At 40.5% G+C, this 27,236-nt stretch overlaps 1 protein-coding gene and 1 pseudogene across 2 annotated transcripts in view; one reads left to right on the top strand and one right to left on the bottom strand.

Moving 5' to 3' along the window:
- Window positions 1-27,236, bottom strand: part of LOC309958283 (UDP-N-acetylglucosamine--peptide N-acetylglucosaminyltransferase 110 kDa subunit-like) — a 267,922-nt gene that overhangs the window by 94,412 nt on the left and 146,274 nt on the right. The gene's annotated exons all lie outside the window — the stretch shown is intronic.
- LOC309958685 (high affinity cAMP-specific and IBMX-insensitive 3',5'-cyclic phosphodiesterase 8A-like) lies at window positions 1,174-2,838 on the top strand (annotated as a pseudogene). Its single transcript has one exon. The product of its transcript is annotated as a high affinity cAMP-specific and IBMX-insensitive 3',5'-cyclic phosphodiesterase 8A-like (transcript).

Below are 27,236 nucleotides of genomic sequence, written 5' to 3'. Positions count from 1 at the left end.
ACCCACCTGGCCAATACACAGGTGGTGCGGATGGAGGGCACAACATCTCACGGGTGCTGGGAGGCCCTGTGTATTAACTGCCATCAGACTTGGAACCCATCTGTGCAGAGAACGGGGTGGGGGCGCCATGGGGGACAGCACCACACCTGCTGTGACTGCATACACTTCTGGGGCCGCATTAATACAAGGCACCTGGCCCCCCCCCCCCAGCCAAAACCCAGGTGGCGCCACGGGGGACAGCACCATCCATATTTAGAGAGGAATCTCTACTCTCAGGAAGAACACTGGGGCACCCAAGTCAGGACACCCCTCTGACAGACGAGCCAGCATTGTGTTTGGAGGCTTCTGGTCAGGGCAGCTGTGCCTGTGCTCATAGGAGCCTGGCAGCCTCATAACTTGCCCAGGGCTTCATAGGAGCCATCAGCTAATTCCTTTCTTCTACGAAGAAACTCTACAAATGAAGAGCAGATCTTATTCTGCAAACTGTGTGTAACCATGAATGGACTTTGCCTCACTGGAAAGTGGCTCAGCCCGTTTAAGTGAAACTTAACCTCCTCTCTTCCTACAGCAAGCCGGAGGACCACACCTCAGGGCTGTGCAAGAGTGAGTGTGTGTGTGCATGTGGCATATGAGCCCACTTCAGAACTACACCAGACTTGAGAAGTTCCAGTTAGGAGAATGGAAGAGAGCTGCCTGTATCATCCACTGTGCCATCCCTGGCTTGACTGTTAACTTGGTGGACCCAAGCCCCCAGCCAGTTTCCCTAGACTTGGAACTGGCAGGATGCCCACTGCTGTTTTCAGATGCTTCCTCTCCCCCTATGCATTTGCCTCAATGGGCCCTTCTCTTTCCCAGCTTTATGTACATATATATATATGTCAATAAAACCTTGTTCATATTAATCTGCTTCTGTTTATGTGTCTTTACTCACTGACTCAGCTGTAGAGGAAGAACTGACATATGTGAGTGGTGACGTGGGAGCCAGACTTGAAGACACCAAAATTTTGTGTCCCAGTAACTGGGATGTGGAATTAGGCACACATTATGGCTGCATGTGCTGAGTCCTGAAATCTGTTCTCAGTATAACGAGTGACAATCAGGAGGAACTAAGGTCCAGAGGAGGGATAGATGGGGTGACTCACCCTGGCTTCTCTGTATGTCTCTCAACAACAAAATGTGAAGATGATACCTGTCATTGGACAGGGAGGAACAATTAGACACTATGTGTCCGTTGTCAGAGTGTGCAATGGCAACAATAAGGCTGAGAAAATAGCTGAATGTGTTCAGTCTGACACTCATACAGATAATCAGTCAGGCAAACATAACGACGGGAGAAAAAACTCACTAGATGTCAGAACTGCTGCCTCTCGAACAAGAAAAGTTTCCAGCCAGAGACGATGCTCCTCCATGGCCCGGATACATTCCATGTAGATTGAGGCGCCCATCACCAAGGCAATCGATATCATCAGTGCTGCCCGGGAAAGCAGTCCCATGCCTGTGACAGAAGCCTTAGATCGTGTGCTGGAAATTCTAAGAACCACTGAATTATATTCACCACAATTTGATGCTAAGGACAATGATCCTCATGCCATTGACCTTGTTGGGGACTTAATGTCTGATGTTTTGTGAAGACCATCCAGGAATGAGTATGTTCTTTCAACAAAAAACCTTCAACAGGTTTCCAGCAGTGTAATCACCTCCACCTTCCTTCACAACGTCCAATCACAGATAACTCGGGCCATGGAAAATGAGGAATTCTGGGACTTTGATAGTTTTGAACTGGAGGCTGCCACTCATAAAAGGCCTTTGATTTACCTTGGTCTCAAAATATTCGCTCGCTTTGGAGTCTGTGAAGTCTTAAAATGCTCTGAGACAACGCTGAGATCATGGTTGCAAATTATCGAAGCCAATTATCATGCTTCTAACCCCTACCACAATTCTACACATTCTGCCGATGTGCTTCACGCCACTGCTTATTTCCTCTGCAAAGAGAGGATAAAGCAAACTTTAGATCCACTTGATGAGATCGCTGCCCTCATTGCAGCCACTGTCCATGACCTGGACCACCCCGGGAGAACCAACTCCTTCCTGTGCAATGCTGGGAGCGAGCTGGCCATTCTGTATAACAACACTGCTGTGCTCGAGAGCCACCTCACGGCCTTGGCCTTCCAACTGACCACTCGTGATGATAAATGCAACATCTTTAAAAACATGGAGAGGGATGACTACCGGACGCTGCACCAGAGTATTATCGACATGGTCTTAGCCACAGAAATGACAAAGCACTTTGAGCACGTCAACAAATTTGTCAATAGCATCAACAAGCCCTTGGCAGCATCAGAGGAAGATGGAGAAACTGGTAAAAATCAAGAAGCCATAATCACTATGCTCAGAACTCCAGACAACCGCAGTCTGATCAAACGAATGCTGATTAAGTGTGCTGATGTGTCAAATCCCTGCTGACCCCTGGGAAAGTGCAGTATCTCAGAATCTGGTGCACGTATCTCAGAAGAATGTTTTTCTCAGACTGATGAAGAGAAGCGACAGGACTTGCCTGTAGTGATGTCAGTTTTTGACAGAAATACCTGCAGCATCCCCAAATCCCAAATCTCTTTCATTGACTATTTCATCACAGACATGTTTGCTGCTTGGGACGCCTTTGCAGACCTGCCTGAGTTAATGCAGCATCTTGACAACAATTTTAAATACTGGAAGGGACTGGACGAAATGAAGCTGCGGAGCCTCCGCCCACCTCCTGAATAGTGGGCGACACTGCCTGGGGCCCTGATGCTGTGTCCCTCTAGTCACTTGGGATTCCTGAGGGCAGAGTTCCTTGGTCCTTTCGTCCCCCGGTCTGCAGAGCCTGTAAGAGCACACAGGGATGTCGGCAACCTTCTGTAGCCACCATCTGATGCCACTGCCATAAAGTGAGACTTAGTCCACTCAAGGTACCTGGGCCTGCTGCGGGGGTGCTTCAGAAAGTCACGTGAGAACCATGGTTTGCCTTCGCGTCCATTAAAACACGAGCTCAGGACTGCCCCCGCAAAGGACGGAGATGGATTTCCTGCCAGTGACAGAGAGTATCTCGTTAAAATTTCTCTCAGTTATGTTCAGCACTTAAGAACAGCTAATGGCAATCGGATCTTTTTTCACATCATAGAAGGTGCAATCACTCACTTTGGAACACTACTGAAAGTGACTTCTCTTTCAAAATTGAACAGAAAATGCAGACAAAGAAATTTTGAAGTTGATTATTAATATCAATTATTAAAATGTTTTATTTTATTAGAAGTTCAATATTTTCTATGAATTTAAAAATAATTCAAAGTCAAAGCCAACTTTAAATGCCATGACCAAATTTATATGATTCATATTAATTAAATACGCATTACTTCGTGTACAGACTTATTTTCATAATGCAAATTTCAAATATAAAATGACACAATTTTACTGCAAAAAAAAAAAAAAAAAACCACACTGGAGGCTATATAATCCCTGATGTGTGATAAGGAACCACACTTTATGATTGTACTTTTCAAAAATGTTGAAATGTCTTTTGCAAAAACAAAACAAAACAAAACAAAAAACCACACTGGAGGCTAGATAATCCCTGATGTGTGATAAGGAACCACACTTTATAACTACTTTTCAAAAATGTTAAAATGTCTTTTGGGGCATCTTTTTATTCAATTGAGACTTAGGCCAGTCATCTTCATACATTCCCACTACACTCAGAGAGGATGGATTTGGCATCCAGGTTCATGTATCTGGAGAAACAAAGGAAGAGTTCATACCTGCTCTGTAATTATTGAAAATTTAAGTTGACCTCAAATGTACCATGCTGCTTAAAATAGCAGGAAAGATCCTCTTTAATAACTGGCTTGGCTCTGAGCTAACTCACTAAAATATCAAATCACAAGAGTTATAATTGTGCCCAGTTATGGCTGACCCTAGAGTTCTGCTGGGCCTTCACTAGGTTTCATAATGGCAAAATTCCTGAGTCTGTGCAGCCTATCTTCCACTTGGAGGGGAGAACAGAAACTCATGTATATTATCTGGTAGGTTTGCCAGTAATAAATGCTATGGAGATTAAGCAGTATATGGTGAGGTGAGATTGTGGGCAGGGAGAAGCAAGGCTTTCAACTTAAATGGTAGACAGGATAAGTCTTACTGGGAAGGTGGAATATGAACAGTCTAGAGGGATTCAGATGAGTCAGACATCTGAGGGAAAAGCATTCCAGATCATGGGAATAACCTCTGCAAGGCCCAGAGGAAGGATGCCAGTGTCCTCAGGGAAGAGTTAGTAAATAATGTGGCTGGAATAGAGTCAGCAAGTAGTAGGGAGGGAAGGAGGAAAGGAGGACAGAGAAGATGTGTGTGGAGTTCCATGCACACCATTTACTGATTAAGTAATCACAAACAGTTAATTCAACCTTCAAGTGCTTCAGTGCTTTTCCTATGGCCTACTGACCTCTCAAGAGTTTTGGAAGGATAAAATAATGTAGGGAAGTGACTTATAAGCCATTGTTACTCTTCTTTACATAAGGATAGATGGATAGACAGGTAGATATAGATAGATAGATACATAGATAGATAGATACACAGATAGATACATAGATAGATACATAGATACACAGATAGATACATAGATAGATAAGATAGATAGATAGATTAATAGAGTTAAGGACTGAATTTCTGTGCCCACCCACCCACCAAATTCATATGTTGAAACCCTATCCCCTTATGTATGATGCAATTAGGAGGTGGGGCCTTTAGGAGGTAATTAGGTTTAGAAGAGGTCATGAGGATGAAGCTGCCATGATGCAATTAGCTCTTATAAGAAGAGGAAGACACACCAGAGTTTTCCCTCTCCACCATGTGAAGAGACAGCAAGAACGTGGCCCTCTACAAGCCAAAAAAGGAGGACTCACCAGAACTAGATTTGCCTTGATCTTGGACTTCCCAGACTCTAGAACTGTGTGAAACGTCCGTTGTTTAAGCCACTCAGTCTATAATATTTTGTTATAGCAGCCTAGGCATACTGATACAGATAGGTAAACAGGGAGATAATGATTGATAGATGATAGATAAATAGAAAGATAAATAGATAGATAGATAGATATACATACATACATTCATACTCACTTCAATGACAGATGGAGATACTGCACATATACGTATGCTTAATGAACTCCTTAGAAAGCTTTCACTTGGCAATTCAACTGGGAGATCCCCTTTTTAAAGGGAGCATAAAAGTGCTTACTTTTATGAAGTACACACATGGAAAATATAACTCAGCCTAAAAATGCACAGCACTGAGCCTAGTGCAACATTTATGAGATTAGACATGTAAAAACAAAGAACACCATCACAGAGAGGCTTCCAGACCCCTCCAGGCACCCAGGCGCCTGATTCATTTACTCTGAGTTGTTTGTTATGGTTCCAGAGGATCAAAACTCCTGCTCCCGAACCCTTTTTGTTTGTTTTTTTAGATTCCATATATGCGTGTTAGCATACAGTATTTGTTTCTCTCTTTCTGACTTACTTCACTCTGTATGACAGACTCTAGGTCCATCCACCTCACTACAAATAACTCAATTTCATTTCTTTTTAAGGTTCAGTAATATTCCATTGTATATATGTGCCACATCTTCTTTATCCATTCATCTGTCCATGGACACTTCCATGGACAGTTGTCCATGGAAGCAACTGTCCATAGGTTGCTTCCATGTCCTGGCTATCATAAATAGAGCTGCAATGAACATATTGGTACATGACTCTTTTTGAATTATGGTTTTCTCAGGGTATATGCCCAGTAGTGGGATTGCTGGGGCAGGACAGGAATAAAGATGCAGATGTAGAGAATGGACTTGAGGACACGGGGAGGGGGAAGGGGAAGCTGGGACAAAGTGAGAGAGTGGCATGGACATATATACGCTACCAAATGTAAAAGAGATAGCTAGTGGGAAGCAGCCGCATAGCACAGGGAGATCAGCTCAGGGCTTTCTGACCACCTAGAGGGGTGGGATAGGAAGGGTGGGAAGGAGACGCAAGAGGGAGGGGATATGGGGATATATGTATATGTATAGCTGATTCACTTTGTTATAAAGCAGAAACTAACACACCATTGTAAAGCAACTATACTCCAATAAAGATGTTAAAACAAAAAACAAAAAACTCCTGCTACCTGGCTTCAGAGAATCTCCTGCCCTTGTAGTCAGAAATGCCTCCCAGAAGCAGGGTTGACATCCAGGTTACTTCTAATAGTTCCACACCTTCCATCTGTGGTGCCTGGCAATATAACCAGGGACAATTTTTAATTTTAAAAATTCATACTTCTTGACTTTTTATTTTTTAAAAAATGGACTTCAAAGCTGAAAAGAATGATCCTGATAAGGCAAGCATTTAACAAATGTATGAGAGATTTCAAGATAATTTTGAATTTCATGTTTTGATGCATTTACACAGTTGAAGCTATTTCTAAATAAATAAAAGTATTTTTTAATGAAAATAATACATGAACATGATAGCAACTCAAATAATACTGAAATTCAACCCATCTAACCCCAGTTCCCCTCTCCAGAGACAGGTTTTTGCTACTTCAATGTCACCCCCATAATTCTAAACATTATGTTTATCCTGCTATATCCATTTTAGATCAATTTTAACACCCTAACATGAAGGAGGAAGAGAAACTCCTACCCCCACTACTACTCATCACTCTTCTTTTCCAATACATCATATTCATGTCATTACTCATACTGCTTCTCTTTTGTAACTTCATGTAGTTTTCCTAGCTTTATTGATGGGAGAAGTGGTAGCATAGTAGCTAAAAGCACTGGATCTGGACATGGACCACCTACCTGGCTTGGAAGCTTTCTTCCTCAGTTAATTAGCTCTGCAATCCTGAGTAATTTATATAACCTTCCTGGGCCTCTGTTTCCTCACCTGTAAACCGAGGAAATGGATGATACCCATTGCACGGAGTTTCTCATGACAATGCAAATAATAATAAGGCATTTGCAGCCTTTAGTATCCAACACGCAGAAGCTCTCCAGAAATACTAGCTCTAGTATATAGCTATACTATCAACTTTCTTATGGTATCAACTTTCCCCCAATCTCATCATTTTCTTTCTGCATGAGACTATTTGTGCACCCACAGCTCTCTGTCTTTCCTCTCCCCTGTACAACTCACCTTCTGTCAATACCATGTTTGTTTCATTTGTCTGTGCTGATCACATTTACATTTTCTTATGCAATCACAGCAAAGGGTCCTGTGTTTTATCTACAGGTTGACAACAAGAGTTGAAAACCAAGAAGTTATATTAACTATTTAAGTTTTGCTCAGTCCTGGGGACAACAGAATGGTAGGACTGTATTTTCTTCTCTCTAGGTATGGCGCCCCTACTTCTGTCGTTATCAATTATTTAAACTCATGCTATATTTTAGTTTGCTTTTTACTTCAACTATTATCTTCTCACAAGATTTCATTACTTCTCCTAAAATTTCACCCACCTTCTTCTTTTTTTCTCCCTGCAGTATTTGCCCATAATAAATTAATTTTTAAATTTTCAAATTCAATATTGTTTCCTTGGCTGGGTCCCATCCTTTGCCAGAACGCTTGTCCCTCCCCTACTCAGTTTGGAAGCTGTAAGACCAAAGTAAGGATAAGATCTTAAAAGAAAGGGGACCAACTTGCTTTTAGGCTAGGCCAGAAATAATGACTAATTACTAATTATGGAAAATGCATAATTCTGGCCCCATCATCCTAATTTCCTTGCTTTGTGGGAGAGCTAACCATCTGGATTTCAACCAGGTTATTATGAGGCAGGTAGTCCTTATTCCATACTGAGCCAAATACTGCTCTAGGCCATCAGTGAGATCTCACCAAGGGGGTCTCATGTATCTTGTAAGATTAAAAATTTTGTAAGGCACTTCAGGCTAAAACTCTGATTAGTAATAAGCAGGGTATTTTCCCTGAATATGTCTCTCAAGAATTAGAAGGTGGCTTGGGGAGGATTTGAGAATTTCAGACTCACGGATGCATGTCTTTCTTGTCCTAAATATTTTCCTTTTAGAGATCTAGAAACAGCCCTTGACTGTTATGAGACTGCCCAGGCCCTCCCTGACCCAGTCACTGCTGTGAACCCAGGTTGATGTGATGTAGTGAGGCTGCCTAACCAGCAGTTCATACTTTATCTGAGACAGACCTGGGCGTGGTCCTCTCAGCAGTCCCAGGACAGGAACTTTCTCTAATTATTGAGAGACACATGCAGGGAAAAATACCCTGCTTATTACTAACCAGAGTTTTAGCATGAAGTAGCCATACAAAATTTTTAATCTTACAAGATACATGAGGCCCTTGGTGAGATCTCACTGATGGCCTAAACCAGTATTTGGCTCAATATGGAATAAGGACTACTTGCCTCAGAATTACCTGGAGTACTGGCTGAAATCCAGATGGTTTTCAGATGCCCCTCCCAGGTAAGAAAACCGAGGCTTGGAGAATCCCACAGGTGCTAAGTGGTAGAGCCATAATACGTATCTCCTGGATTTGTCCAATGCTGAGGAACTGGGAGAGACAGAAAAACCGAACCAAACAAAACCACTCTTGAAAAGTTGTCTCTCTGAGGTAAATAGTACTTTTGTCTTGAATTCACACCAAGTTGGAGATCAGAGACTTTCTTAGAAGTAGGTTTTCACAAGACGGAGGACAAATGAAAGTTTATGTCTAAAGATATGGGGATTCGTTGGGGTTGAGGGGACATTGAGATAAAGGGTTCAAAACACGAGCACCATCAATTTCTAGTTTGCTACAGGACTCGCCCAGGCTGTTGTACAGACGCTTGGAAACGCTGACTGTGGTGAAATATCTAAGCTAGCCACGTGGACAATCGCTCAAAACTACTTTTCTGTTTCCCCTGAAACACGATTTTATTGATTATACCAAATAAATATCTCAAAGTTATGAAAGAAAGTTGAGTAAGTTATATGCTTGGAATTGCATTTATTATTAACAAGCACAGCTGTAGTGCTTAGACTATAACAAGTACTATTCTAAGTGCTTTGCAAATATTAACTCACTTAATCTTCATAATGGCAACCCTATAGGTAGGGAATATTCATAATATTCACTTTTTGGAGGAAACTGAGGCCCAGAGAGGTTGAATAGCTTTTATAATGTCACACAGTAAGTAGGTGGCAAAAACCTAGGATTAAAACCAGACCGTCTAGACTTTCATCACTTTGCTGCGTCACCTTATTTTAAGTTGTGTTTAGGGAAGGGACTAAATTGACAAGACTCTGAACTAAAAGGAGAAGGGAGAAATGAGAAAATGAATGATCCTAGAAACTAGAGAGGATTTAGGCTCAGAAATTTCTAGTGATGTGACCCGGAAGAACAAGAACTTGGTTGGTATATTAATTTGGGGTAGTATCTGAATCCATTGAGAAATGGTTTTGTTTTCTTTAAAATTTAGAAAGGCCACTTGGATGAAGATTAATGAAAAAAAAACGTAGAAAGGAAAAGAAGAAGGTGCCTTAAGTGAGACATAACTGCTTCCCTCTAAGTACTAGGGGTGGGGTCCTGTGGGAAAGGATGGAGCTCTCTCTAAAGGTTTGTCACCAGGATGAACAAGGAGAAACATGGCAACCATTGTACTGGTTTTGATGATTCCTCAAAACCACGGCTTCAGTTTCCAAGAACTACCTAAGGTAGCATACCTACCGTGTGTCAGACATGCCACCAAGTGTGTTTCCAGTCACACAGTTTAATTGGAGAAATAGCTCCTATGAGGTATGCATTAGTTCCCTATGGCTGCTGCAACAAATTACTACAAATAAGCTTGCGTAAAACAAAACACACTTATTTTCTTATGGTTCTGGAAGACAGAGGTCCAAAACCAGTTTCCTTAGGCTGAAACCAGGAGTTGACAAGGCCGTCCATCCTCCTTCCAGAGGCTCTAAGGGAGAATCTGTTTCCTTGCCAGCATTCCTTGACTTCTGGCCACATCAATCCAACCCCCATTTCATCATCACATTCTCTTTGGAGTAAAAACTCTCTCTGCCTCTCTCTTACGAGAACACCAGTGGTTAAATCTGGGTCCATCCAGGTAGTCCAGAAGAATCTCCCCATCCCAAGATCCTTACTTTCATCCCATTGGCAAAATCCCTTCTGCCACTTATGGTGACATTCACAGGTTCTGGGGATTAGAATGTGGACATTTGGGGGCAATGGTATTATTCAGTCTACTACAAAGTAGATACTATTATCTTTATCAGATGCAGGAAATGAAGTTTAGGGAAGTAATCTGTCTCGGGTCTACAACTTCCAGCGTAGAGATTTAAATTCTACCAGTGAGACTTTAGGACACACTCGAAACAACTTTCATCTGTGTCCTTAACTACTGCATAATCCTTGGTTAAGAGTCACACTTAGGTATCAAGACCCAATTGAATAAAACACTATGTACTGTCTCATCTTTCACTTTATTTGCCTGGTGCATTTGTGACTCCTGCCCAGAGCAGAACAGTTCAGAAAATTGTTATGTAGGTTTACTAAGAGAAAGCATTTACTGTTTGATGTGCATGGAGTAATGGAAGCTTTTTTAAAATAGAATATGCCACCAAGTAGTGTCATCACCATTTTAAGTATTTAAACAACCAGACAGCAAGAACGAAAAGCTACAGACGCAAAGGTGTCAGGGACATGTCTAAAGGCAACCTGACAGAAAAGGGCTGGTGCCAGATGCCAGATGCCCAGGCCTGAATTCATCCTATCCAGTCCTGATTATGCACCTGTTGAGAGGGCTTGTGGCTCATCACCCAACACATGAGTCTTTATATCCCAGCTTCAAGACGGAAATTAGCCCAGGGATCACAGATATTGTACTAATCACTAATTCATAATCTGCTATCCCCATCCTTTGTGGGACAGAACTGGGCATGTCTAAAATCCTTTTCTGCTTGAGAAAGAGCAGAGCAGCCTTTGCTCCTCTGGCTGTGACCTACTTCTGTGCTTTGCAAAGGTGATTTGGCAAGTGCAGCTGCAAACCCAAATCCAATATCACACATCTATGGAAAATTCCAGTCAAGTTTTAGACCCAGTCACAGTGCATTTTTCTGAGGATCAGTAATGATTTGCTGAAAATCACTAATGCTCTCCGTATGCTGGCTGATAAGGGCATGATCTATGCGCTTACTATACTCCCTTTGTCAGCTCCACTGTGACACAGTTGCCTGTGGGATTCCTTAGGAATATTGGAGGTATTTAGGCACAATTTCAGGAGCTGCTCTTGCCTGTATCCTCTCATTTCTTAATCAACATTTCCCAGTTGAGACTATAAATAATTCAACTTGGGTGGGTTATCCGAGGCATTCTTCCCTACTCTACTCCATTTGAATCTCTGTGCTCTTTAAGTTTCACACACGTGGCATCACATATTTCCTATCACCGCTATTTTCAACAGTCAGGGCTACAAAGGTAATTGGCACGTTCATTAGCCTTTCTACTTCTTCCCCCCTTGATTGTTTAAGAGTGATTTGTTAAAGACTGTGCATTTCCATGTTTTGCAAAGCTCAGTGCTACAGAGACAATATTGGATTTCTGCCCTGGAGAAACAGACATTCTGTTCATTGTTCTCCTCCTCTTATAGAACAGAAAAGAGATTCATCTATCATATAGTTACTCAAGGTTTCTCTACTTGCATTGCCAAGGATCTGGATAAGACTGGTAATACTCCACATTTTCTGTTGGAAGGTACTATGCATTCCATAAAATTAAATCCACACCATATGAGAACTTTAGTCTAACTTCTCCTCTATTGATTCATGAAGTTTGGCTCACTGAGATTTCCCCTCCTCATACTATTGTGAAGAAAAGGAATTGTTGGCCAAATCCATGGTCAAATATTTATATTATGTTTCCCAGTTTGTCAGTTATCTTTATGTTTGGGTTGCCTTTTGCAGTGCAGAATTCTTTAATTTTTATGAAGTCAAATCAACTCGCCTTTACTTTATGATATCTGTTTCATGTTCTGCTTAGGGACAGACTTTCTCATAACAAGAATTTGATTTCTCATCCTATTTTACATCTCATCCTATTTGTTTCTTGCAATGGAATATTACCAAATGTATGCAGCACATACAGTCCTCGCGCTGAACAGTTTGCCCATGCATGAATTTCAGTTACCACGATTTAGTTAAATAATCCCAGGACCCCAACAAAACCATCAAATTTCAGTTACTGCCATATTAACTGTGAGGAAGGGCATAAAGTACAAACTTCACAGCTAGTTCTTAACTCCACAAATCACCTGGAATATAACAGATGTGTATCATGATCAATGAACAATCAGGTCCCTTCTTTCAAACTCTGTAGGTGCTTGGCCACTGAGCATGTTATTCAGTTCTCATACAGACAGCAGGATACATGTACTGCTTCAAATAGAACCATTTATTCTTCAAGTATTTTGGAATTTTCCAGCTTTGTTTTTGTTATTGATTTCCAGTTTGACCTCACTGCAGTCTGTGAACAGACTTTATATGATTTCTGATGTTTCAAATTTATTAGAGTGTGTTTTACGGCCGAGAATGTGGTCTGTCTTCGTGTATACTTCATGTGAGCTTGAGACAATGTGTATTCTGCTGTTGTTGGATGAAGTAGTCTGTAGATGTTTATTATATCCATTTGGTCGATGGTGTTGTTGAATTCAGCTTTGTCTGTACTGATTTTCTGCCTGATAGATTTGTCCATTTATGATAGAGGGGTATAAAAATCTCTAACTATGATAGTGGATTTATCTCTTTCTCCTTGCGGTTCTATTCACCGTTGTGTCGCGAATTTTGATGCTTCGGTGCCAGGCACATAAACATGAAGAACTCTTATGTCTTCTTGGAGAATTGACCCCTTTATCACTATGGAATGATAATGCCCTCTTTGTGCCTGATAATCTCCTTTGCTCTTAACTCTGCTTTGTCTGAAATTGATACAGCTTCTCAAACTTTCTTTTAATTAGTGTTAGCATGATGCAGCTCTCCCCAACCCTTTACTTTTAAGCTATATGTTCCTTCATATTTAAAGTAGATTTCTTATATTTGGATGTTGTTTATCAATGCTCTGTGACAATCTCTGTCTTTTAATTGGTGTATTTACACCATTGGTATTTAAAATGATTCTTGATATCATTGACTTAATATCTATCATATTTGTTACTCTTTCATATTTATTGCCATTGTTCTTTGTTCCTTTTTTACATTCCACTCTTTTTCTGCCATTTCTGGTTTTAATCAAGCATTTTATATGACTCACTTTTCTCTTCCTTGAAAATCCAGACACAATGTACTGGTGAAATTCACTGCAGTACACTGTCCTTTATTGATGTGGTGTTATAGAAGCATTGCACAGTCTTATGATTAGGTCTCCATCTTGTAATGAGCATGTGCTCCTTAGCTGTGAATGTCACAAGTGCTTCTCAGTATTTTCGCTCACCTTAGGTGAAACACAAAGGCTGGCAGGGGTCAGGGTAGGATATTTCCCTTCCCCCAGGTCAGTTAGCCTCTGACAAATCCCCATAGGCTAGGCCTCTGGTAAAACAGTTTCTCCTGAGGGCAGGCCTTATGAAGCATAGCAGAATGCTCTGGTGTATTTCAAAATTGCTCCTTTCACCCTCCCCCTGCCAGAATTCCAAGGGGATTTTCCTTTCACCTTCACCTGGTGGTCACAACTTGGTAGAGCTCAAGAGACAAAACTCACAAAAGGATGGGGGCTTCCCTGGAGTTTTTACCTCACAGACTTTTCCATACAAGCCTCCAGCAATCTGTCAAATACAGTTCAGGTTTTCCTACCTCACTATTGCTTTCCACAGAGATTTCTGATCTTGCGTTTCTGTTCCGGTAAGCTGTTATTCTCTGTATCTGCTATTTGCCTCTCCAATTTGGGGCACGGTGATTTTTCCTGTGACCTCACTTCTCTAATGAATCTAAGAAGAATTTTTGATTTTTCAGTGTGTTCAGATATTTACCTGTTAGGACAGAGTGGCAACTTCCAAGCTCCTTCCATGCTGGACTCAAAACTAGAAGTCTCATAAGTTTTTTTTTACTTTTTTTTTTTTGCGGTACGCGGGCCTCTCACTGCTGTGGCCTCTCCCATTGCGGAGCCCAGGCTCCGGACGTGCAGGCTCAGCGGCCATGGCTCATGGGCCCAGCCGCTCCGCTGCATGTGGGATCTCTCCAGACCGGGGCACGAACCCATCGGCAGGCGGACTCTCAACCACTGCACCACCAGGGAATCCCTCCACCCTTTTTTGATGTTGATCGAAAATTTAGCAACACTTCTTTGCACTGTATTCAAATCCCGAAATATAAGCAAGCCTGCATGCATACAGTCTCACTGAAATGTCATAATTTTAAACTATGTATGACCATGAACAATGACCTTTCCAAATACTCCATGGTCCCTCTTTCTTCCTAGGTGTTCAGAGTTTTTCATTCCTACAACATCTTTTACACATGGTCAATTTGTGTCATAAGCTCTTCCTCCCTCCCACTTCTGAGTATATATCCAAAGGAAACATCATCATTATTTGAAGAGATATCTGTACTCCCATGTTCACTGTAGCATTATTCACAAGAGCCAAGGTATGGAAACAACCTAAGTGTCCATAGTAGATAAAGGAAATATGGTATATATATACAATGGAATATTATTCAACCTTAAAAAAGAAGAAAATCCTATCATTTAAGTCAACATGGATAAAACTGGAGGACACTATGATAACTGAAATAAGACAAAGACAAACAGCGCATGATGTCACTTATATGTGGAGTCTAAAAAAATAACTAAATAAATCAACTCTTCCTTCCCTGGACATTTTCCTCAGCAGAATCTAGCAGCCTCTACTATGAGTCTCATATTTTTTTTATTGTTTGTACCATCACAACCTCAGGGAACCTATGTATTTATGGATGTATATCTTGATTATAGTGCACAATTGTTCATTTTCTTCATAATTCATTCCTTCCACTTCTAGCATCAGAACTTCATTTTTCCTTTGGAGAAGTCCTTGTGATTCAGGTAGGCTGTGTGTCTGCTCCCTAGGCTGTGTCACTTGGGCCTGGCTAGACACAGTGCTTTACATATACTCCATACGTTTTATGTATTTGTCTCTGTTTTCCATCCTTTTCCCTCCAAATTTCAGTGTAGTTATTTTTTAATTGACATTTGTAATACTTTCTTTTGTTTGACTAAGGTACTCTTAAACTGATCTTCTGAGTGCTTAATTTCAGCATTTTTAATTCTAGAGTTTTCCTTTGGTTGCATTTCACAGATAATTTTTGCTTAAATTGTATAGGTTGTCCTTTTTTAATACATTAATCATAATTTTAAATAATACTTTCATTGATATAATTTACTTTCCATATTATTTATAGTGTACAATTTAATGTGTTATGCATCTACCACCACAATCAGTTGCAAAACTTTCATCCACCCCCCAAAGTAAAATAATCTATTATAAGTCACTCACTCCCCCACTTCTCCAAACCCTAGGCAGCCACTAATATACTTTGTCTCTACAGATTTGCCTAGTCTGGACATTGCATACAAATGGAATCCTACAATTACTTAGCATGTTTTCAAGGTTCATCCATGTTGTAGCATGTATCAGTATTTGATTTGTTTTTATGGCTGAATAATATTCTGTGTTGTGGATGTTACTGTGTTTCATTGATCATTCACAGTAAATGGCCATTTGGGGTATTTCCACTTTGGGGCTCTTATGAATAATGCTGCTGTGGTTGGATTTATGTGCAAGTTTTGTATGCAGGTCTAGATTTGTTTTTTAAATTAACAGACTATCTTGGAGCTGTTTCTGGTTTACAGAAAAATTAAGCAGAAAGGACATAGTTCTCATACTTCCTTACCTCTCAACCCAGTTTCTCTTATTATTAACATCTTACATTAGCGTAATACATTTGTTATAGTTAATGAACCAATATTGATACATTATTACTAACTAATGTCCATGCTTTACTTGAGACTTCACTCTTTGTTTTGTACATTATATGATTTTTGACAAATGTGCAATAACCTGTATCCACCATTACAGAACCATACACAGGAGTTTCTCTGCCATTAAAATTCCAAGCTTCACCCATCCTTTTCTCCCTCCCCACAACCTCTGGCAACCACTGATCTTTTGACTGTCTCCACACTTTTGCCTTTTCCTAAATTTCACATAGCTGCAATCATATAATATGCATGTAGCCTTTGCAGATTGGCTTTTTTTCACTTAGCAATATGCATTTAAGCTTCTTCCATGTCTTTTCATGGCTTCATAGCCTTTTCTTTTTATTGCTGAATGCTATTCCTTTGTACGGATATACCATAGTTTGTTTATCCAATCACCTATTGAAAAACATCTTGGTTGATTTCAGGTTTTGGCAATTATGAAAGAAACTGTTATAAACATCCATGTGCAGGTTTTTATGTGGATGTAACTTTTCAGTTCCTATGGGTAAATACCAAAGAGCATGATTACTAGAACACTGTATGGTAAAAGTACGTTTATTTTGTAAGAAACTGCCAAGTATCCCGCTAGCCACAAAAGAGAACTCCAATTGCTCTGCATCATCACCAACTTCAGTATTTCAGTTTTGGGATTTTAGCCATTTGAACAGGTGTGTAGTTGTATCTCATTATTGTTCTAATTTAAAATTCACTGATGACATGGAATGTGTAGCATCTTTTCATACACTTATTTGCCATGTGTATATTTTCTTTGTTTAATCATAGTAGTTTTGCTGTTTTTTTTTTTTAACCAAGGCCTGCTAACTCTTGTCCTCCTGTGTCTATTTATATTGTCTTTTTTCTTTCTTTCTTCCTTTTTTTTTTTTTTTAGCTTTTGATCATGTAGTCTTTTTCCTGGTATGTCCAATTATTTTTTATATTAAAATTGGGCTTAACTTATTTTAGGAAACTATAAAGATACCTCCACATTCTGGATATTGTTATCGTTCTCTTAAAAAGATTTACTTTTGCCCATGGCAGACAGTTACTATAGGGACTGGTAACCTTAGTCCATTCTCAGTTTGAGCTCATTCAAAGCCGTTTTTCAGTCTGTGTGACGGTTGCTCTATTTCTGTCTTGTCCTTCCTCTACGGGTGTTGCCCTTTGGGATTACCATATGAACGTTTGGATTCTCCCTATTCCCAACTACCCTTGTATTTGTCAGGCTTTAAATGTAATGGTTCCCGCAGCCCTGTGAGACTAAAGATACACTTAGCTTGTCATTCCATTAGTTGTTGCCTTTAGCTTGAGCTCTTGCCGTTTGGCTTCTGTGGTTAGAGTCTTTTGAACTCCTTGGCTTTTCAGCTCCTAGGCTGTAAGATTTGAATCAGCAAATGCCCCAAGGAGAAAGGCTGCACCAAATGTCAAGCTTGCCTCTGTGTTTCCCTTCTCTCCAGAACTTGGCCCACATGTCTCGGTGTCTCTCTAACATTCAGATGCCAGCAAACAGATGTTTTATTACTTTATCCAGGTTTTCTAAAATTTCTTTAGACTTCACCTGATCTTATGTTATTATTGAACTATCACCTCAATTACCCCTAGGAAGAAAATTTACAATTTTATGTTTTATTATTTTATTTTCTATATTACCTCAGTTTCTGTAGAGACCTTTTACCTGATTCTTCAGTCTAGTTCCTGTGTTACCAGTAAGATGGAGATAAGGTGGAAGCTAAGAATACTGGGGGGAAATCACTGATGAATGACAGGTCTCGTTTTTTTTGTTTTTTCTCTCCTTATTTACTCTGGCAGCCTACATCTGCCTTTCTTCATTTGACCCAGTTGCCCAAACAGGAAACCGACTCTGGCAAAGACCTGACTTTACTCTCATAAATGTCTGCATGTTAGGATTAGCTAGATGACGAACACCATGCCAAAGTTCTTTGTGTGAGACTTTTGCAGACTTCTGTTAGCCCTTTAGTTTGCCTCTTGCCAACACTGCTCAGATTGTTGAGGTTTTCTAAGATTCTGTAGGTCAAACCTCTCTACCTGCATACCAGATGAGCCCTTCTCTGTCCTGAGCTCACTTGTGGGAGGCTAGCCCTCGGTTTTTCTTTTTTCCCATCCAATCATAATTGTTCATGAATTCCAAAAGCCCTCAAAGTACCTGTCGTCCCTTTCTCTCTTCTCTTTTTTATCAACACTGTTAAATGTTAACCATATATTTGTATACCTCTTTCTTACTTACAATGGAATATTGGAAGGCTCGATCATTAAGTGTGAGCCCCACCAAACTAGGACTCATACAACACTCTCCTCCAGGCCAAAACTTTTGATATCCACTGGGGTTTTTTTTATAATATCTTATATGTATCTAAATTTGTAATGATTTAGTTAATTCCTGAGTTATGTGACAATAAGAAATCAGTCAAATTAGCAATACAGAAGTGCAGCTTAGACCTAGGGACCAGAACCAAGGACCACAAAAACCTGTTAACCAGTAAGTTTCACTTGTACTTTATGTTTAACAACTGCTGAGGGTGAATGGGAAGTGAGGGAAAAAGAGTTTAACTTCATATCACGGAAACTGGCACTAAAAAGGAGAGGAAAATGACCCAGTTCCTGGTTCAAGTCACTATAATCTGCTTCAATAAATAATAACAGCACATAAGAAAAACAAACACTATATGATAGGAACAATGGATAATTAATTACAGATCAGGGAGGACAGATTACACTTGTTATGGGATTTCATTAAAGAAGGATTCAAAAAAGTACTGGCTTCTTCTGAGAAGACTTCTTAGAACAGGTAGCATTTAAACTGAGTCTTGAACAAGTATATAGAGGGTAGGGAACAGGCACAGTGTCAGGAATGGCACAAAGGGCTTATGGAATAGGGAACAAAACTGGCTGAACACAGGAGTGTTACGTGTTGGGGAATATGGGGGGAAGGCTGACTGAGGTTGGTTAAATGAAACATAATTAGATGGAAGAGAAAGTAGGTGGAAGGACACATGGAAGACTGTAGAAAGCCCCTGAAGATGGAGGTCAGCATAATAATATTAAAAACTCAGTGGTACTTTGACACTCTATGAATGTCTAGGTTTAAAAAAATCAGGAAAACACAATAAAAGAATAAACTGCTGATATAATGATATGTAACCAGAGGCCAGATACCAAAGAATACACACTGTGTGTTTCCATGTATGTCATATATGGTGATAGAGGTCATCTTAGGTGTTGCCCTGGGGGAGTATGGAACAGAAAGAAGTAACAGAGAACCTTGTAGGGTGTTAGAAATATTTTATAATATCTTGATCTGGTGTTGGATACATGGGTGCATAGAAATGTAAAAATTCGGTTATTAGCAATGCAGTTAACCTACTAGAGTATTTTTTATTGTATACGTACATTAAAAAAAAACTCTAGTAGGTTAAGTAGGCTGTCAGTTGTATGAAGTAAATTTTGGTCAAGGAACAGCCAAGGTAGTAATGTAGTAATAAGTTATAAATGTGCTCAGTGTGCTCTAGAATGTCACAACTGGAATATAAGAAATATGTGTAAGAAAAAAGACAAATATTCAATACTGATGGTTGGATGAGCTGAATAAATTAGATCACTCTACTTTCAATTTAAGAACTTGGCCAGTGTTTGGATACCTTTGAACAAAGAAAACAAGGAAATACAATTTTTATTACGCATATGCTATGTATCAACCCCTGACTTATATTTTGACACATATAAACATGGGAAATATTGCACCTTGTAACTGAGACAATGAAGGTGAGTGAGGTAGCTGGTTTTGACACTAGAGGCTGAGAAAACAATCAGCTAATAATCGTAAGAAGTCTGAATTCGGAGGAAAAGAATCAAGAGGAAATAGTGGTAAGTGCCAGGAGCTTCTGGAAACTACTTAAGAGATGAAGACCCCAGAACTGTTGAGCTTTCTAAGCGTCCCAATGACTCAGGTAAAAACAGAAGGCTTAAAACTGAATCCTGGGGATATATGTATACATATAGCTGATTCACTTTGTTATACAGCAGAAACTAACACAACACTGTAAAGCAATTATACTCCAATAAAGATGTAAAAAAAAACAATCCTGCAAAGTAACAATTGTTAGGACAAACAGTAAAGAATTATAGGAAAAATAATCACATGCCTGTCCCAACAGAGAAATATCCTAAGCCCCATCTCACCATTTCTCCGATTGGCCTTTCACAAAATACAGTCTCATCAGCTGAATATAGGTTTCTCAAGTAACTGTAAGACTGAATTAAACAAAAATAAATCAATTCCTTCCTCCAAAACTTTTCAGAGTATGTAATGTAACAAAGTGAAACTTGAATTTCATGTCAGTATGTAGAGTACGGCTCTTCCAAAATGCTTCTGTCTTGTAACTACATTAATATCATCTAAAACCAGTGTTCTGCAGGACAGAGATGGTGAAACGCTGCTCTCATCACGTAAGATATCCAAGTCCTTCTGAAAATCCATTCTTACTTCTGCCCTTTCTCATGTTGTCCCTGCCACCTGGAATGTCTGTCCTAAGTTCCACCTGCCAAAACCCTACGCATTTTTAGGATCCAAGAGATAATAAAAGGCTTACATTACTGAAAGGCAGAGAAAGAAATCCCTTCCTAGGGATCTACATTTCCTTCCTAGGGAAAAGAAAATTTGTAAAGTATACCACAGTGACCTTAAGTCTATGAATGTAACTATGTTGTGTTACTTTGAGTTCTGTAAAAGTCAATGTGCTACAATATATATGGATACGAATGTTTGATCTCTTACAAGTAGAACTTGCTGATAACTTTCATCATGAGCGAGGTTAATGATTAAGGGAGCCATTGTATTTGGCTAAATTACTAATTTACTAAATTCCCTAGTTATTTTCCTTATAACTAGGGAATATTAAAATTGGAAAGGTCCCTAGATATTAGCAAATCTATCCACCTCATATTCTAAGTAAGGAAACTGAGACCTTCATAGATTGGATATTTATGTTAAAAAAGGTAAAGGATATAAGATATTGGCAGATCTACCTTTTAGATTAAGAATTTTGAGATTTTTATAGAATACTAGGACATTATGTCCACTGATATTGAGACAATGTGTTTCTTCGTCATCATTTTCTATTGCAGTGACCAAGCGAGGTGGCAGTCACTAGTTGTACAAAGGGAAAAAGAAAACTTTAGAAACTCCCAATTTATATACACAGGGAAATTCATCATTCATGTTATTTAAGCTAACTGGATGCAGTTTACCAGCTACATTGAGGAATGGTGAAGTGAAGTGTCTATACAATTAACATGTTAGTTTGTGTCATGAGCTCCCTGTTGTTCAAGTGAGTTAATGGTTAGCACTCAACTAGGCACCTAAGAGACCATTATAAATCTGGACTAAATGTTTATTTGTGGCATCTTTATTCTTCTTTGGTGCCCTCAGGCAGAATTAGCTGTCTTATGTTTTGAGAAATTCAAGTATTAAACAGGGCTAAGGTTTCACAAGTTCTTTGGCCTAAACATGGGGGTAAGGGAGACCAATGAGCTGGAGTACTTCTAGATTTAAGAATGGTCAGATTGAGGAAGAAGAGTCTTATGCCAGAGGTGAAAGAAGACTGATTATAATCACCTATTTTTAAAAATTCCAACCCTTTTCAATGTTCTAAAGTGATCATGAAGTACATGGATATGCTAGGAAGTAAGGGAGTCAACCAAGAATATTCTGTAAGAGTTTGTGGATGGCAATGAAGAGGAAAGGAAGATAGAGACAATCCTAGAAAAGGTTTTGGTTGTCCATAATAATGAAGTCAGAAGGAGAAAAAGAAGAATGACACATGCAATGGGAAAGAGAAAGCAAGAATAGAGAAGCAAAAGGGAAAGTAGAAAAATGAGACAAATTTGGAGAAGGAAATGAGGAATAAAACTGGGTGAAAGAGGGAAGCACTGATGGTAGACCAGATGACACTCAAAAATTAACACGATGCACATTTAAGGTGTGCCATCAATGGCCATGGTCATTACCCTCAAATAGTTTACAGTATGTGTTTCAAAGACATTTATAAATTGAAAATGCCATTAAAATAAGTGCCAGGGTATAAGTATTTATGGAATTGTATGGGAGAATAAAAAGTTCCCCGTCAAAGAGCATTCTGAGACATAGGAAAAAAAGGAAAAACCTAAAAAGCATAAGACTCTTCCTATTTTCATTTCCAATGATACATACCAATCTTGATGATCAATCAGCGATGTAAATGTCAACTATAAATCCAGTATTTTATTAGCTGCTATGCAGTATACTAGAGCAACAGAACAGAGAGGACCTCAAACCCTCTGTTCCCTCAAATTGAAAGGCAGGCTTCCTGACCCCTCCAGACCACTACTGGACACAGGGAACACACACTAATGTTTCAGGACCCCAACCAACAGTCACCTGCTTTGTGATTACTTCCATGACACACCCCCACTAATACCACTGAATTTGCTGCTCCTACGGGACATGACATATATTTCCTATTTTAACACATACCACAGTGCATTATGATTGCAGATAGATGTTCTAACAACTTAAAGAGAATGATGACTTTTTTGCTCTTTACATCTTGTTATTTCCCTTCTCATAATATTTTTGAAGAGAAACCATAAAAATATAAACAAACAGAAAAAACAGAAAATATATAAAATGTGTGCTTTGCACCTTAACACAAACTTAAGTAAAATTAGTTCTGACAGTATCCGGCATGACAAAATTCCATGGTACAAATGAGAATGGACCAAGGTTTGAGCAGGTACAAGAGACAATCCAGGCATGAACAACACCAAGAAAAGGCAGACAGGAAAATGTAGAGAGACATGGTGTGTAGGAAATCACGAGACCAGTCTGAGGGGAAGAGACTTAAACAAGACTGAAACTCACTTTCTAAACCTCCATCTCCAATTGGACAATTTGCAAGACACAGGTGCCCCAAAGTGGCCGATTTATTCAATCCCTTTAATGGGGAGGAACAGTTTAAAATTTTACCCGTTTAGTTTGCCCAAAAGCAGCTATCAAATGTTGGCAGGACACAATGAAGGCTTAGCTTTGTTAACGTAGTTAAGTCTCTCTCAGAACTAGCCCATTTAGCTCCAGGTTCCGTAGGCACCCGATGCACTTACACAGCATTTAAGAGCTTTACACAACTGGAAGGTCACATCTTTATTTCTTACTGCAGGAACACAACTTCTGGAAACTTTATTTCTATCAGAACCTAAAGCAAAATTATTGTAAAATGAGTCATTTAAACCATACATTTTATCACCGTAAAAAGCATCTAAAAAGAAAAAAAAGCATCTATTCTGTGCTGATTAGAAATGACTCCTGCCCTTAAAGCCTCATTAAGGAGGAAGATATATAAACTCAAAATTTCAATCACATGAGATAAAGAACCATAACCTTTATGCACAGAGTTTCCTATGGAGGCCAAAACTTATATCTAAGTGAGGGCTTCATGATAACCCTGAAGTAAAATCAAGAAAGATGAGGCTATGCAGAGTTGGAGTAGGAGGTGCATTAACTGCACGGGGAGCACCTGTGCAAAGACACTCAAGCCTGACACCTGCTGGGCACTGTAAATACTGCAGGTGGGGATAACTAAACGCCAGGGGTCCAAGTGTGAGAAGGGAGAGAAAATAGAGATGTTGGTCGAATCAAGCCTGGGAGAGAGCAAGGCTTGTATCCCACCGGTGATGAGGCCTGGGACTACCACTGGCTGAGTAACGGTGCCTCCGCTGACTAGAAAAAGATGCCCCGAGGCTGCAGGACCGATTAGGTAAAGGGAGTGACCCCCAAAAGCTCCCCTTCCTCAGGGCCAAAGAGCCCCAGGAGGCTTGGCAAAGCCCAGTTCAGACTACACGCCTCTGGGCCGAGCACACGCTGGGCCGCTAGTATGCACTAACTCTGTGTGGGCAAGCCATTAGCAGCATTATTTTACGCATAGCTTTTCATATTAGAAGATCACTCAACCCGAGTAGGCAGATGACCTTAGAGGAACTGTGTCCAGAGGCCGCGAAACCACCCAGGAGCTTCTGCCATAGTCCGGGCAAAATGTAATATGGATGAAGAAGCAAATTTAGGAGGAGGCCAAAATCTACAAGCTAGACCCACTGGATGCAAGACATAAAGAAAGTTCAGTGAAGGAACTATGAAGAGAATGGGCTCTACAATAAATTTTTCTTACAATCAATGTAAAATATTAGGCAAAATTAAGTACTGTGGCCTTTAAGGTCCCCTTTTGATTTCTAACTTATTACACTGGTTAAGTAAAGTCCATTCAGAGGTACAGAAGAGTTCCTACACCTGAATGGATGCAAAGAATAATCTGACTTCTCTTCACCAGGGGATGAGTTGAACTGTCCTTGCAGGAGAGGTAACACATGGTGAGAACCACAGATGCTAGAAAACGGCCAGGCACACGATAAGTATTCAGCTTTTTGAAAACAAACGAACAATCATTTCCTCTCCTAGATCTTCACACCCTTCCTCTGCTAGCTACTTTCTTTCAGCTTATAAACATCCTCAATATACCCACTTAAAAAACCCTCAGACCTATGATTCTTTGGATATTCTTGTGGATAACCTAAGTCTCTACCATGCCTTCAAACACCTGTCCTCCCAAAGAGCACAGATCTGAACCTTGGGCCCAGACCTGTCTACCACGCCCCTCTAAAGCACTGAAGATAAAGTAAGATCCTCTCGCCACCCCAAATCCCTTTCTACTGTGCTCTGTATCTCACAAAAAGATGCAGCTGTAAACTGTCACCCACGCTTGCTGCCCTGCCTTTTCTAACTGGTCACCAGGCCCCACCCATTCTCAGATCTGCAAAACCCGGTCCCACCTTTTATAACTTAAGGGGGACCCTTAGATTCCAATTCACCCTGCACCCAATCAACTGCCTTCCACATGGAGGTCCAAGTGAGCCTCTAAACCAGAATTCCATTTCACTGTTCTATGGTGTTTCCCGCAGCCTTCAGGATAAACATCCAAACTTCTGACAGGACAAACAAGGCGCCTTTCTGTTGGGCCCCACTAAGTTTTCAGTATCAACTCTCATTTCTTTCCCAAACCCTGAGTTCCAGTCCTGTACATTAGTTTTGCCATATTTTCTTACATTTCTCAAACTTCAACACACACTGCTTTCTCCTGCCACCCCAGGAGCTTCTACATATCCTTAGAAAGGACGGCACTTCCCTTAGAATCCTACCCTGAACTTTCCCTTCCAAGTTTCTGTGCTCTGCAAAGGGGAAAGATGGCGGGGAGGGATACATTAGGAGTTTGGCATTAACATATACACACGACTATATATAAAATAGGTAATCAATCAACAAGGACCTACTGCATAGCACAGGGAACTCTACTCCATATCCTATAACAACCTGTATGGGAAAAGAATCTGAAAAAGAATGGATATATGTAAAACTGAATCACTTTGCTGTATACCTGAAACTAACACAATATTGTAAATCAACTATCCTCCAATATAAAATAATAATTAAATTAAAAAAAAAGATTCTGTGCTCTGTAGCACCAGAACTCACTTCTTCTAGAGCACTGACTACTGTGCTTGTGTTTACCTGTCGCCCAGTAGAAAGGGAGCTTACCTAGGGCAGAAGCATCGTCTCCAGCAGCCCTTCGTTCTGACAACTCATTCAAGTGCCAGGATACTTTACACACATAACCTGCTTAATTAATTCTAAGAACCCACAGAAAGAGTGGTTTTTAAAGTCATTTTACAAGTGTGGGGATTGCAGTTCAAAAGTAACCTGCCCAGGCCACAGAGAGCATAAGCCCTGGAATTCAAACCCTAAGCTGCCTTCACACCAGTGCTCTTTTTGCTATATGATACGACTATTGAAAAAAAGATTTTTTTTTTGCTGAGCCCTGTTTTAATGGAAAGGAAATGAAGCTGGGATATACCAGTTTCCTGCTTTGGCATGTATCAGGCAAAGTCGTTCAACAGACCATGTAACATCTGTGCAACAATTAACGATGCTCCAAACTGTGCTAAGTGTTCTACATTGTAGAGTCTACAAGCATTAACACGGTGCAACCCTGTAACGGCCACAGAGAGTGAGTCCTGTTCAGCCCATTCTACAGATGAAAACACTGAGACCTAGAACATGCCCGTCTAGCACACGCACACCCGGGCACTGGGCACCAGTTCTAGTGCCCACCCTCCACCTTGCACCATCTAAAACCCTGATTCGCAGCGCCGACACGAGGGCCTCTGGAAGCGGGAAGTACAAACCCATCTTGCCAAGCCATGGCTGGAAGAAGCTCCAGATACAGATCGGGGACAGAGGGTGCTCAGGGGCGGCACCCAGTCCACCCCGCGGAGGCGGTCAGCATTGAAGTCCAGCAGGCCCTCCCGCAGGGAGGCGCGAACGGGCGCACAGAGGTCCTCACAGTGCCAGAAGAAGTCGGCCACGCTGTCGCGGCGCAGCTTCACTGAGTGATTATGGGCCGAGCGAGGCCTTGGGGACGCTGGCTGTAGACAAGATGCCCACACACGCCTGGAGGCCCCCGCTGGCCTCCGGGCCCCTCGGGCGGCCACCGCAGTCCAGGGAGTGGTAATAAGGATCAAAGTGGTAAAGGTCCTGCATTCTTCTTCTTCTTGAATTATATCAAAACCGGCATCGCTGGCGTCAGGCAGTCCAGTAATTGGGTCCGGGGGAACAGTAATTGGGCTCATTTGCCTCTGTGTTACCTGCCTGCCATCTGCTTCCTGAAATGCAAACAGCTACACAGGGTGATTTGCTACAAGAGAGTGCAGGGAGCTTAAGCACCAGATTCAGGATGTAATTTACATAGACAGCTAGGGAGTGATAGGAACAGAATGTAATTTAGCTTTATGAAAGATAAATCTAGTTACAGACACTACAGATTAGTAACAGTTTAAATAAAACTAGGATCGATTAACCCTTTCAGGCCAGTTTATGTGTCTTCTCTAGCCTGTTCACTGTCCCCTTTACTTTCCTTATTTTCAGGAGAGGAAAAACTTCATTTCTATTTTTGCTGCAACACTATTATGCTTAGTGAAATAAGTCAAACAGAGAAAGACAAATACAGTATGTTATCATTCATATGTGGAATCTAAAAAATAAATAAATGTAACAGAAAGGAAATGAACTCACAGATATAGACATCAAAGCAGTGGTTACCAGTGGGTAGAGGAAAGGGGGGAGGGGCAAG

This window comes from Leucopleurus acutus, assembly GCF_964270905.1.
Source record: "Leucopleurus acutus genome assembly, chromosome: 2".
Classification (NCBI taxonomy): domain Eukaryota; kingdom Metazoa; phylum Chordata; class Mammalia; order Artiodactyla; family Delphinidae; genus Leucopleurus; species Leucopleurus acutus.
The sequence above is the reverse complement of the archived record's forward strand: the minus strand, read 5'-3'. Positions and strand labels throughout refer to the sequence as shown.